This window comes from Triturus cristatus, chromosome 2_2 (genome assembly GCF_964204655.1).
Source record: "Triturus cristatus chromosome 2_2, aTriCri1.1, whole genome shotgun sequence".
NCBI classification, from domain to species: Eukaryota; Metazoa; Chordata; class Amphibia; order Caudata; family Salamandridae; genus Triturus; species Triturus cristatus.
The window spans coordinates 874,600,202-874,614,972 of NC_140582.1; positions in this window are offsets into that span (position 1 = coordinate 874,600,202).

Consider the following 14,771-nt stretch of genomic DNA (forward strand, 5'->3'; position numbering starts at 1 on the left):
ACAAACATGACATTTTCTACTGTACGAACAGATGCAAGCCTGTACACTGCTTTTTACCAGCATGTCACGGATAGAGTTTGATATTGTTGTTGCTGATTTCCCAGCAGGGCCTTGTGCTCGCCACAACAGAGCCCAGTGTCAGACATCTTGTCAGTCCCTTCCCACTCCCTGTGAGGCGAGTATGGTTCAGTGTTTGCTTGCTGGGCCATGTGGGTGGGTGTGGATTGTCTGTGACTGCAACTCCCATCATGCTGTTGGCTACACCCCCCTTCCCAGCATGCCCATACTTCCTCCCTCTTGACTCTGCTTCCCTGTGAGGGGGTGTGACAGCAATGTCAAGATGGCTGACTGTGAAATCCTGGTGGTTGTTTGGCTACGAGTCCAAAGAGTGCCCCTGTGCTTCACACAGCAGCACCCTGTAGGGGGTATCTTTTTCTGATATTTCACAGAGGTGTGGGTCAATGCATTCTACCCGGTGAGTTGTATGGAGTTTGTGTTGAGGGGGGGGGGGTGTCTCCACATGCTGGTAAGTATGGTCAGAGCTGTCAGTCCTCCTTCCCACCCAGCCCAACATCCCACCATGAAACGTGCTTCCATTGGAGGGCGTGCAAGTTGTCTTTCAGGATGTCAGTCAGAGGTGTCCTGCTTCTGATTTACGCACATGCCCTACCAGGGCCTTGCGCTCCCCACAGCAGGACCCAGTGTCAGCCACCTTGTCAGTCATTTTCCACTCCCTGTGATGTGGGCATGTTTCAGGGGGGTCTTGATGGGCCAATCAGGAGGGGAGCATAATCTGTTACTACAAAGCCCATCATGTTTTTGGATACACTCACTTCACCTGCATCCCCACTATTCCTTCCTGTCAGTCAGCTGCACTGTGAGGTAGTATGTTTGTGGTGGCAAACTGTCTGGCAGTGTTTATTTAGCTTTGTTCCACTGGCTTGATCTATTTGTTTGTAGGTTGGTGCATGTCATGACACAGTTCCAAGTCACTATGAGATGGCAGGTATTGTGTTTGTCTGACTGGCATACACATCTTGGGATGATTATCTATTGGTTACTGTAGCTTTGCTTGCGGTGCATGGTTTCACTGTCCCCTTGCCACACAGTCTTGGGTATGTTGTTTGTGTACTCACCAGGCTCTGGTATGTCTGTTAGACCATGGACGCTCTTTGGTGGTAGGATGTCCCGCACCTTCTCCTCTCAGGTCCTGAAGTAGACTGGTTTGGCAGGAGGGCCACCGCCGGTGCACTGACTCAGGGCGTGATCTTTTTCGATGAGTTTCTTGACCCTCCTGCGCACGTCATACCACCTGTTCTGGATATCGTCCTTTGTGCACCTTGCTGGTGCTTGAGCGTTCACCTTGTCCACAATCCTCGCCCCCATCTTTGTTCTGTGACATGGGGGTCCTTTGGACCAATGTACCAAACAAATGTGGCTCTACTCTGATGATCTCATCTACCAGCACTTCTAACTCACTATCTGTGAACTTTGGATTCTTCTTTGGGGGCATGGTGATGGGTGGTGGTGGTGAGGGATGTGTGTGTGAGGGTGCAAGTGAGGGTGGGTTGGTGTTGGTTTTGCTGGCTGTATGTGTGTGTGATTTTGGATGAGGGGCTGATGGTTTGTGAGTTGTGTGATGGGTGAGTTGTGAGTGTGTCTGCTGTTGCTGTGTAATGGTGTTTGCTGCTGGCTGTGTCACCTGTTTGCAAGGGATCATGGTAGTGATTGTAGTCCTTTATATAGTTGGAGTTGTGGGTGTATCTTTGTTCCAGGTTTTCTTTATTTGATATTTATTGGCTTTGTCATTGCTTGTTTGGTCCTTTTTTTGTATTTTTTCATTTGGATTTTGTAGGCATGAAGGAGACGTTCTTCTGATGGGAACGGACGCTGATGTTGGCTCGTGTGGGCTTCTCCGCCTCATTCACTCTGCCTATCTTCTGTGTTTCATACGCATCGGTCGCGGAGATCTCTATTACTTGTGGGCCCGGTTTTCTGTGCGTGTCGGTCGTTCAGCTTGGTATCCGTGCGAGTTGGTCTGGGTTTACACGCATTGCATCGTACTGCGTGGATCGGACATCACGGGTACGGGTCGGTCGGGGTTCATTCCGGGTTCGTGACGGTCGGTGAAAATCGCATCGGTTTTCAGGCCGATTTACTATTTTCCCTACGGCTCGGTCGTACGGCTTGGAGGCCGTACGTGTCAGTTGTAATTCACACGCGTTGCATCGTACTGCACAGGTCGTATGGCGCTGGTCCGTGTCTGTCGGTCTCTGGTCCGGGTCTGTGTCGGTCTTTACGATTTGCGACTGAAATCGGAATCGGCCCCAGAATGTTAAAACCAACTTCTCTAAAATATGTATTTTATCATTCTGAGTTCAGGCATACTAAACTCGAATTTCTTCCATGTTCCCTGAGTCAGTTAGGATTATAAAATGTAATAATCAAACTGCCCATTCTGGCCTATGGGGAACAGTTAGCCTTGCAGTAGTGAAAAAAGAAAATGGCTGTAATTCACTATTAGGACATGCAACACACACCAGGGCATGTCCTACCTTATACTTACAATGCACCCTGCCCTTGAACCTACCGTAGGGGTGACTAATATGAAGAAAAGGGAAGGTTTCGGGACTGGCAAGTGGGTGCACTTACCCAGTCAGCATGGCAGTACCAGACTACACACAGGCTCCACAATGGGAAGCCTTTCGAAACACTTTTACAGGCTGCTTCTGTGGGTGGCACAACCAGTGCTGCAAGCCCACCAGCAGCATTTGAGTTACCAGCCCTGGGCACTCCTGGTGCACTGTACTAGGGTCTGACAGGTAAACCAAACTAGCCAATCATGGAATCCCTAATCCATACATCAATTTACAATAAGGAGAGCATATGTACTTTAGCACTGATCAGCAGTGGTAAAGTGCCCAGAGTCATAAAACAGCCAACAACAGGTCAGAAAAAATACAGGAGGAAGGCAAAACGTTTAGGGATGACCCTGCAAAAAGGGCCAAGTCCAACAGGGCCATTTTAGGTTCCATGTTGTGAGAAGATAAGTGGGGAAATGCCAACAATCTGTTCCACCAAGGAGCTGAAAAGTACATTGTAGGTAGAGGCCAGGAATAGGAACATCTTGTGTCAAGAAGTCTAGCAACTTGCTCACTTTCCATTCTATTTTTCCAGAATTGTTCCAGGCATCCATGGTGCATTTCAAGACCTTAACAGAGAACAATGGATAACACAGTGGATATGTTCCAGGTGATCTAAAATGACAATTCTCACTCAATTTCTTAATTATGTTGCTTGAAAAAACTGCCAATGTTAACCAGGGGGAATTGTAGGTACCAGATGGGTATGATGGCGTGGTAATTGGTGGGTGGAGGTCAGGGAGAGGAAAACCTTGTCCTAGATAAAGTCAAGCAACCCATTATGTTTCTGTTAATAATTTCTTTCCCCAAAATTATCCATGGTGTCCAGAGGTCATTTTAGGTCCCTGTTTTTGTGTCAGATCAGAAGTTAACACCATTACTATGCTCACCTTGGGGAGCTGAAAAGCAGGTGGAGGGTAGAGACCAGAGAGAGTCAATTTTTGATACAGGAAACCTGACTCCTCACACGGAAGGAGTAGGTTGATAAAGATTTTGCATTGCCTTACTGGTGACATACTCTTGAAATTCATGAGTAAGCAAGACATGCTACAAGAGTGATTCACACATACTCAGGCACTCATCTTTGTGAATTAGACCTTGTTCTTATTTTCAAATTGACAAAAATAAACTTTGTGGGTTCAGTGCTTTTGAGATCCCTGACGGGGGCACATCAAGAGAGCTGAAATATATATTGTAAGTAAAGGTCAGACAGTGATATGCCTTGCACCATGGGAATAACTTTATTTGCATCTAATGTGGATTTATCTCTTGGGTGTGGAGATTTGAGGAATATTCTACCCTCTATCTGAAGATAAAGAAGCACCACTACTAAATTATTTAAAGATTCATGGATTGGCCATCTAAGCGAGTCGAGTCATAGGAGAAGACCAAGATTTCCCATTAAATTATGGAACTGTTACACGACCTGTTAGAGGAAGATGAAAAGACTAAACATACCATTGAGGTATGGAACAATTCCTTCAGCAAATCAATAGGCAAACTTTACTTAAACCTATATCATTTTTGAGAAATTTCGAAGAAGGAACAGAGGGCCTGATTATGATGGCCGTCGGACTTTTGACTGACAGTCATTTTTTTGGAAATGGGACTGTCCGACTAGCTGTCGGCGGTACGGCCATAGGTATTGTGATAGGCAGTTGCAACGTGCTGCAAGCACATGCCACAGTACAAAAAATACACATTTTGCATATCCCTGCACCATGTGGCAGGCTCTGCATGGTGCCTGCCACATGGTGCAGGGATGTGCAGGGGGGCACCATAGGTGCCTCCCAGAACCCAAGGTTGAGAGCAAGGGGTAAATGGGGGCCCACGAGGGTCCCCCAAAGTCCCTTACTGCCTGCCCAGGTTAACCACCCTAAAATGGTTGGCAGAAATGGAAATTGTAATCCCTACGGCAGTGCCTGAACAGGCAACGCCACTGTTGTAGGGATTCAATTCCTCCCTACGCACTGATGAGCTCCTTGAGCCTGTTGGATGTGTGACAGTCAGTCTCTCTGACTGGCAACCATCCGCCCGCAATAGTTATGCTGCTGGCAAACCTCCACGGTCCAATGGCAGTGGGGCCGCCACGACGGGCTGATGGTGTTGGTCCCACCACCATCATAATCAGGCCTAAAGTTTCCAAGAAGCAAGACTTGAACACTTCCTGTCAGGTAGCCTGAACCCACGTACATCCAAAAAGAGTGAAGAAATGTCTGAGAGACTATTGGGTCAAATGTACACATTTTTGTTGATGGTGACTTCAGACTATCTTGACAGTATTGCATGCATATTAAATTTCTAATACTTACTAATTTTTCCTTAAGTTACTTGCCTGTTTTAACAGTTCTATACAATCCAATTGCCATTTTATTTTGTTTTACCAAATTATAAACATTTTTAATTCCTACCTGAAGCTGCCTTCTTTCTTCAACTCCATCTCACCAAGATTCAACAATAATCCAATAATCCATATATGTTCAAATTAACATCCACAGAAAACTTTTTTGCTGTTACAACACCCAGAAAAATCTATTCCCCAAAACCAAAATGATTTCCTGCGAAAACATGTAGGCAAAAAAGCAAAAATGTTGCTTTTATTTCAAAGAAGTTTAAACAGTTTTACAAACATATAACTTTTCTAGACTGACATAAAACAAAAAGTCCAGCCATGTGCATATGAACACAACCTGCATGGGAATCCAACAAAAGATAAAATAAAAAAAAAACCTATCAGATATTTCTATCTAACATCTAATTACCTTACACCGTAACTTACAATAAATGAATCCACCTATATACTTAGTTATATAAAGCAAATTGTTCTTACTTGACCGCAGCTCTTTCTTGCTTCCGATCTTGACTGCGATGCTCCATTGACTGTAGAAACATATGTACAACTGCAAGCGTAAAGTAGAAAAGTAATAATAGAAAAGGGACAATATTTGTCATTGAACTTAATGGTAAACCTCTGGATACAAACGTATAAAATGTTTAAAAATATGTTACCTATTATAATTTTTCTAAAACGTTATATTATTTACTATTTTTGTAAAAAAAAGATACTTTTATACCATATTGAAATAAATATTATAAATATTACACCTTTGTATTAAATTAACAGCTTTTCAAATAATTTAGACAAACGCATGTTTTTAATCCAATAAATAGTATTTTAACAAATAAATAATATATGTTTGTATATAATTTATAAAAAACATTTATTTGACATCAATTTTTTTTACTTAAATAAACTACTTTCCTTATTAATATTCAACTACTATAATTAATAACTAAGGCCCTATTTGTGATATCAGTTGGACATCGTAGTGGAAACGGACCCCCTGACAAGGAGTCAGTGATCCCGCTTCCACTATTACGATGTGACTGCCTTCTGGCCTTTGCAAAGGGTATATTTTCTGTTGAGGCTTGTGCTGCAGTAGCAAAGAAAAATGATGCCTCGGGACCAGTAATGTAACGTATATTATGGTGACGAGAAAAATAAATTGTCTCCTCCCTTGAGTTATATATTTTCTCAATCCAACTTTGTTGTTGTTATTTTACATAATCATCACAAGCAATTCCAATCTAACAAAAGATATCTTTAACATTTACGTTGAGTATTTATACCTCTATTTATTTTATACTTCAACACAAAATATATAAGGATCAATCTTTTAGATATATATATATACACAAACATTTACAATATTTACAATACTAACGTACATATACACAGAAATCAAACATATGCAAATCCAACTAACCCTATCAATTCAGGTAGTATGCCTATAGAATTATTTTACTAAAGCATTCCGTTCTTTCGAAGATCACTTCTAAAAAGATACTTTGAGATCTTGTGATTATAATCTCTACACTCATTTAAAGTACTCTTTGGTAACTACTCAAAATAACAAAAAAAACACTGAGTGTCTTCAAATATCATTGTCGATGCGTTTCAGCCAAGAAAATCTTTAGGCTTCATCAGGACTAGGGCCACTGAACTTATATTTTCGTTAAATTCAGCCTATAGAAACAAATTAAATATTTCTTTTTTATCTATTTATACATTCATTCTAATTTTTGTACATGTCTTTATATACACTATATACACATTGGAACAGGGCAAAAAACAAATTTACATAACAGGTACTGGAGTGGCAGGCCGAAACCAAAAAATATATATAAAGTTCAAGATAATTGAAAAATAATTGAAAATGCACCAAAAGTGTATAATTCCACCACCATTATGTCCATGTTCTAAAGGTGCCTAGAATCCAACCAACACTATAAACGTAATTCCTTTCAAATTATTATCATCAATCTTTTAAACACACATGTGATTCTAAGTCAAGGGGTATATATTATCTCCTGTACTATACGTATTTTCTTAAAGTACACGAGAGGGTTCAAAATATTTATACCCTCTCTCTAAGAGTACTACAGTCGTATAAGAACCACATTAGAGAATAATAGAATACACTAAGGCCTACCATAATACCTTAATTAAATGTATTCCACTTACTGATAGTAGTCGTTTGTAGATCTACCCTCGAGTTGTTTAATGATATTTTAACCAAATCCCTCTCAGACGTTTTCTGTGGCGAATAACAAAAGACAAGGACGACCTGATAAGAGAATTGTAAACGCATATATCTACCTACTTTAAACTGCTCCGTAAGCATGTTGTAACACTTCCTACCTTTTGGGGTCTCTAATCTCACACAATATATCGCCTCATCTCGATGAAATCTGGTCGTATTTTAAATGGGAGACCATACGATAAATACCGAGCTCCACCTATGTAGAAAGAAGGGGAGACAAACTCTAAGGGCTTGCTCTTTTGATTTAAAACAGAATCTTCTATAAATGCCGTTGTTGGACCTATCCTTACCTTAAACCAATTTTCAAACGCTCGCAATCCACCTTCTCGGCACCTAGTGTTTCGGACATCCGAAATCACGTGGTGCGGAAGCGGCCGTATATACGGAAATGGGGACCATGGAAACAATAAAAGGACTAAACGTGTACTGTAGTTCAACATGAAAGACGAAAACAGACTAATGTTTTCTTTTTAGAGCCACAGTAATTGCATAAACTAAATATACCAAAAATATGTACAAAAACGGGAATAGAGATATTTTAAGAAGACCCGTTTTAGAACAAAAAATGTTTTACTTTTTGTTGCTTTCTTTTCAAATATAACTAATGTTGCATGGGTTGGTCTCTATATATGACCTATGAAGAATAGCGCTTTATTTCAAATAGTCAATTGCTGTATAGTACCAAATAAAACAAACCAAAATAAACATACCTTATAGCCCAGTGATTATCTGTATCTCCAAGTATCAGGAGTAGTAAAATACGACCAGATTTCATCGAGATGAGGCGATATATTGTGTGAGATTAGAGACCCCAAAAGGTAGGAAGTGTTACAACATGCTTACGGAGCAGTTTAAAGTAGGTAGATATATGCGTTTACAATTCTCTTATCAGGTCGTCCTTGTCTTTTGTTATTCGCCACAGAAAACGTCTGAGAGGGATTTGGTTAAAATATCATTAAACAACTCGAGGGTAGATCTACAAACGACTACTATCAGTAAGTGGAATACATTTAATTAAGGTATTATGGTAGGCCTTAGTGTATTCTATTATTCTCTAATGTGGTTCTTATACGACTGTAGTACTCTTAGAGAGAGGGTATAAATATTTTGAACCCTCTCGTGTACTTTAAGAAAATACGTATAGTACAGGAGATAATATATACCCCTTGACTTAGAACCACATGTGTGTTTAAAAGGTTGATGATAATAATTTGAAAGGAATTACGTTTATAGTGTTGGTTGGATTCTAGGCACCTTTAGAACATGGACATAATGGTGGTGGAATTATACACTTTTGGTGCATTTTCAATTATTTTTCAATTATCTTGAACTTTATATATATTTTTTGGTTTCGGCCTGCCACTGCAGTACCTGTTATGTAAATTTGTTTTTTGCCCTGTTCCAATGTGTATATAGTGTATATAAAGACATGTACAAAAAATTAGAATGAATGTATAAATAGATAAAAAAGAAATATTTAATTTGTTTCTATAGGCTGAATTTAACGAAAATATAAGTTCAGTGGCCCTAGTCCTGATGAAGCCTAAAGATTTTCTTGGCTGAAACGCGTCGACAACGATATTTGAAGACACTCAGTGGATTTTTTGTTATTTTGAGTAGTTACCAAAGAGTACTTTAAATGAGTGTAGAGATTATAATCACAAGATCTCAAAGTATCTCTTTAGAAGTGATCTTCGATAGAACGGAATGCTTTAGTAAAATAATTCTATAGGCATCCTACCTGAATTGATAGGGTTAGTTGGATTTGTATATGTTTGATTTCTGTGTATATGTACGTTAGTATTGTAAATATTGTAAATGTTTGTGTATATATATCTAAAAGATTGATCCTTATATATTTTGTGTTGAAGTATAAAATAAATAGAGGTATAAATACTCAACGTAAATGTTAAAGATATCTTTTGTTGGATTGGAATTGCTTGTGATGATTATGTAAAATAACAACAACAAAGTTGGGTTGAGAAAATATATAACTCAAGGGAGGAGACAATTTATTTTTCTCGTCACCATAATATATGTTACATTATTGGTCCCGAGGCATCATTTTTCTTTGCTACTGTTTAAATACCCAGATGCCAGAGGGTTACTAATTTGGGTTACCCCCAGTTTTTGATGACGTTTGTGCTGCAAGTTCCAGCACCAGCCTCAATAGAAAATATTCACTTTTAATTCATCCCTGCACTGTGTAGCAGGCACCATGCCCTGCCAGCCACATGGTGCAGGGATGTTTAGGGTGGCATCACAGGCCTCATAGCCGATGCCGTGGGGGGACTGGGGCCCCGAGAGGAGCCCCCAAAGTCACTTTCCAACAGCTTTTTCATGTTATAAAGGCCGGCATATAAATTCTGTAGGGAAAGGACCTCATAATCCAGATGGCCGTGCCAGAACAGGCACTGCTGCCATTTGAGGATTTTCAGTACTTCTGATGCTCCGACAGGCTCTGAGAGCCAGTTGGAAGCACAGCAGAATTCCCCCAAGGGTTTGCCTCCGACCGCCTGTATTGCAATACGGCAGTCAGATGGAAACCATTGATATCGGGTAGAAATCCTCTGACTAGCTGTTGGATGAGTTTCTGCCTGACATTAAAATTAGGCCCTATGTTTTAATACACCCTCCAACAAATACCCCTGGATCCCTTACATCCCATCCCTAAATACTACATTTTAATGTTTAATTTTTTTGAACATTTTAATATTAATATTATTTTTACTAAATTCAACTACTATTACTTCAGTCCCACACCCAAAATCTCTATATCTGTTGTATCCCATACCTAAATACAAATGTTACAATTTTGAAAATTATTTTTCAATTTAATTTAACATAAATCATTTACAATGAGTAAATGTCAATACTTAATTATTGAAATGAATACCTAAGTATTAATACACTTCCCCATCCAGTACCCCTATATGTTTACATCTTTTTTGGTTACAAGAGCCAGAAAAAATCTATTCCCCAAAAACAAAATGATTTCCTGAAAAAAGACGTAGGCAAAAAAGTAAAAATGTTGCTTTTATTTCAAAGAAATGTAAACATTTTTACAAACATATAACTTTTCTAAACTGACTTAAAAAAACAAATGTCCAGCCAGGAGCATATAAACACAACCTGTATGGGAATAGAAAAAGGATAAAAGCAAAAAAAAAACCTATCAGATATTTCTATCTAACATCTAATTACCTTACACCGTAACTTACAATAAATGAAGCCACCTATATACTTAGTAATGTAAAGCAAATTGTTCTTACCTTACCGCAGCTCTTCCTTGTTTCTGATCTTGACTGCGAAGCTCCACCGACTGTGGAAACATATGTACAACTGCACACGTGAAGTAGAAAAGTAAAAACAGATAAGGGGCAATATTTGTCATTGAACTTAATGGTAAACCTCGGCAAACAAATGTATAATATGTTTGAAAAATATGTTACCTATTACAATACGTTTTTTAAATATTTTTCTAAAACATTATATTATTTACTAATTTTGTACAATTTTATGATAGTTTTATACTATGTTTAAATAAATAATATAAACATTACACCTTTGTATTAAATTAACAGCTTTTCAACTAATGTGTTAAAATGCAATTTAGACAAATGCATGTTTTTAACAATTCAATAATATATGTTTGTATATAATTTAGAAAAAACATTTAATTGGCATCAGCTTTTTAAATTAAATAAATAACTTTTAACTATTAATAATCAACTACTATAATTAAGAACTAAGGCCCTAATTGCGATGTCCGTCGTAGTGGAAATGGACCCCCTGACAAAAAGTCAGCCATCCGGCTTCCACTATTATGATGCGACCACCTTCATGGCCGTTGCAAAGTGTATATTTTCTATTAAGGCTGGTGCTGCAGGTTGTAGCACCAGCCTCAATAGAAAATATTTACTTTTAAATCATCCCTGCACTGTGTGGCAGGCACCATGCGGTGCCTGCCACATGGTGCGAGGATGTTGAGGGGGGCATTTGAAAATAAAATTCCTAGGCAATATACAATTGATCAAAATCACAATTGAACAGTTTACAAGAAAAGAGTTCAGTGTATGCCATATATAGTAAAATGTTTTTTTTATTATTGAAAACAAATATGACATTCAAATTAAAGCAATGATATTTTTAAAAAGATATCAAATTGATGACATAATATAGACAGCATTATAATAGTCTCCATATACACAAAACATTAAAAAATACAATACAGTTTACAATCAAAGGTGGCAGAATATTAGTCTTCGAGGTGCGTTTCAGTACCAGTGGCGCCTTCATCAGGAATAGCCACAAGTGAACTTTTCAATAATTTTTGCAAAATCTGATGTCGTTCTATGTGGTGATGGTGACACTGGAATGTAGGAGAATTCTCTCTTTTTTTTGTTGATATATAGAGAAGTATATATCTCCGATGGTGATTGATGTTTTTACAAGTATTATTCAGTTACGGTAACTATGTGAAACAAGTCGCAATGTTCTTAAAAGGTTGATTTTAGAAAATAAAATTAAAAATTGCGTAGGTCGCAAACCTTCCTGGTGTGTTAACAACGTATACGCTCCGATATGTTTCTAATTGATGACACGCGGCGAGAACTGCATTGATGGCAACCCTCTTGTTTTTAAAACCGCTATCCTTTGATATTAAGGATTAGATGATCCCTGATTTCTTCTGGCTTGGATAGCGCTAATGTTGGAAAAAAAAGAGGGGGGCATTACAGGCCTCATAGCTGATGCCATGTGGGGGGGGGGCAGGGGCCCTACTGGGAGCCCCCAAAGTCACTTTCCGACAGCCTTCCCATGTCAGAAAGGCCAACACTGAAATGCTGTGGGAAAACAACATCATTATCCCGATGGCAGTGCCAGAGCAGGCACTGCTGCCATTTGGGGATTTTCAGTACTTCCAATGCTTCTACAGGTTCCGTGAGCCAGTCGGAAGTGCAGCAGAATTCAATATGGTGGTCAGATGGAACCTTTGATATTGGGTGGAAATCCTCCGATAAGTTGTTGGATGACTTCCTGCCCGACAATAAAATTAGGCCCTATGTTTTAACACACCCTCCAACAAATACCCCTGCATCCCTTCCATCATAACCCTAAATACTAAATTTAAATGTTTTGGGCCCGATTCACAGAACTAACTTAAGACAAAATCCTAAACTTACTACCATTTTGGTATTCACAGAAGGCACTTACTCATTTTGGTATTCACAGAAGGCACTTACTCATTTCGGTATTCACAGAAGTTAGGAGTCCTAACTTTAGGACTCCTAAATGCCTTCTGTGAATACCGAAAGTCTTAAAATTAGGATTTTTCTCAGTTTAGTAGTAGTATAGTTAGGACTCCTAACTTTAGGACTCCTAAATGCCTACTGTAAATACCGAAAGTCTTAAAATTAGGATTTTTCTCAATTTAGTAGTAGTAAAGTTAGGACTCCTAACTTTAGAACTCCTAAATGCCTTCTGTGAATACCGAAAGCCTTAAAAATAGGATTTTTCTCAGTTTAGTAGTAGTATAGTTAGGACTCCTAACTTTAGGACTCCAAAATGCCTTCTGTGAATACCGAAAGTCTTAAAATTAGGATTTTTCTCAATTTAGTAGTAGTAAAGTTAAGACTCCTAACTTTAGGACTCCTAAATGCCTTCTGTGAATACCGAAAGCCTTAAAATTAGGATTTTTCTCAGTTCAGTAGTAGTAAAGTTAGGAGTCCTAACTTTAGGACTCCTAAACTGAGAAAAATCCTAATTTTAAGACTTTCGGTATTCACAGAAGGCATTTAGGAGTCCTAAAGTTAGGACTCCTAACTTCTGTGAATACCGAAGTGAGTAAGTGTCTTCTGTGAATACCAAAATGAGTAAGTGCATTCTGTGAATACGAAATGGTAGTAAGTTTAGCATTTTGTCTTAAGTTAGTTCTGTGAATCGGGCCCTTAATTTTTTTGAACATTTTAATATTAGTATTATTTTTTATAAATTCAACTACTATTACTACAATTTGTGGTAATGACACTAGTTGTAAAACATAAGCACTAATTGCACTAGTAGTAACGAAATGTGAGGTAATGAGACTAGTTGTAAAACAAATAAGTACTAATGACACCAGTAGTAAAACAATATGTGGTAATGACACTAGTTGTAAAATGCAAAAATAGCAATTCCACTAGTAGTAAAAGAATGCTTGGTAATGACGCATGTGTGCTAACTATCTAGATCCAAAAATAGTTGTCAACTTATGCATGGTAATTACACTAGTGGGAAAAACATAGTAGTTGTAAAAACCTGTGTGGTAAAGACTAAAGTGTGGTTAAGTCTACGGTGCAATGGTACATTGTGTTTTAGACGACATTGTAAATGCTGTATCCTGTGGTAAATTCATTACCATTTGGCCTCAAGGTAGAGCAGCTATTGCGGAGCAACAAAAATAGGACAAAAATAGCAAGGATCAGGAATAAAACAAGTGGTATGCCTCCAAATATGCTGGAATAGAAAGAGTGTAAAAAGGGCTCCTGCAGTATTTGAAACATTAAATATTCGGTGAGCAAGGGACCCACGTCTGGACATACCCTGCCAAAAGATAAAGAACGATGATGGATGCAACCCAGATCTGTGACTGGGGGTGAGTGTTTGAAAAGTTTCAACGCTCCATCCATCATCTCCTTGTGTTTGCTTTGTTTGCCCTAAGTTGGCACAGCAGGCCCGGACGTGGATCCTTTGCTCACTTTGCCACTCGATCAAGCTAGCCTGGCTGATGAAGGATGTTAGCCCAAAACCAGTCCCAGGATGCTTGTTTCCGGTTCAGGGAAGACCTGGCTTGTCAGTTTGGGTTGGACTGTTCTCATGAAGCACAGGGTAAAGACTTATTTATATATGGCTGGGTCTGAACTGAGGTGGTGAAGTGAGCTAATGAACGATGATGGATTCAACCGAGATCTGTGGCTGGGGTGAGTGTCTGGAAAGTTTCAGCTCTCCGTCCATCATCTCCTTGTGTTTGCTTTGTCTGCCCTAAGTTGGCAGGCTATGCCCAGACATGGATCCCTTGCTAACTTTGCCACTGGATTCAAGCTAGCCTGACTGATGAGGGGTGTTCCCTCGAAATCGGTGCCAGGATGCTTGTTTTGGGTCTAGGGAAGACTTGGCTTGGCAGTTCGGTTTTGACTATTCCCATGAGGCACAGGGTCAAGACTGATTTGCATATGACTGAGTCTGCACTAGGGTGGAGAAGTGAGCTAAAGAACGATGATGGATTCAACCCAGATCTGTGACTAGGGGTGAGTGTCTGAAAAGTTTCAGCGCTTCGATCATCATCTCCTTGTGTTTGCTTTGTAAACCTTGTTTGTTTAACACTAGGCACAAGGTGCACAAGGGTGTTTTTTGGGATTCACAGACTACTTCACTTACAGAAATGGCACATGAAAATGTTACTGGGCACTGATATCAAGGCCTGAGTATGCATGTCAACTAATACCCACAATGTCTCAATGTTCAAGAGTTATACTGTTTTCTGATT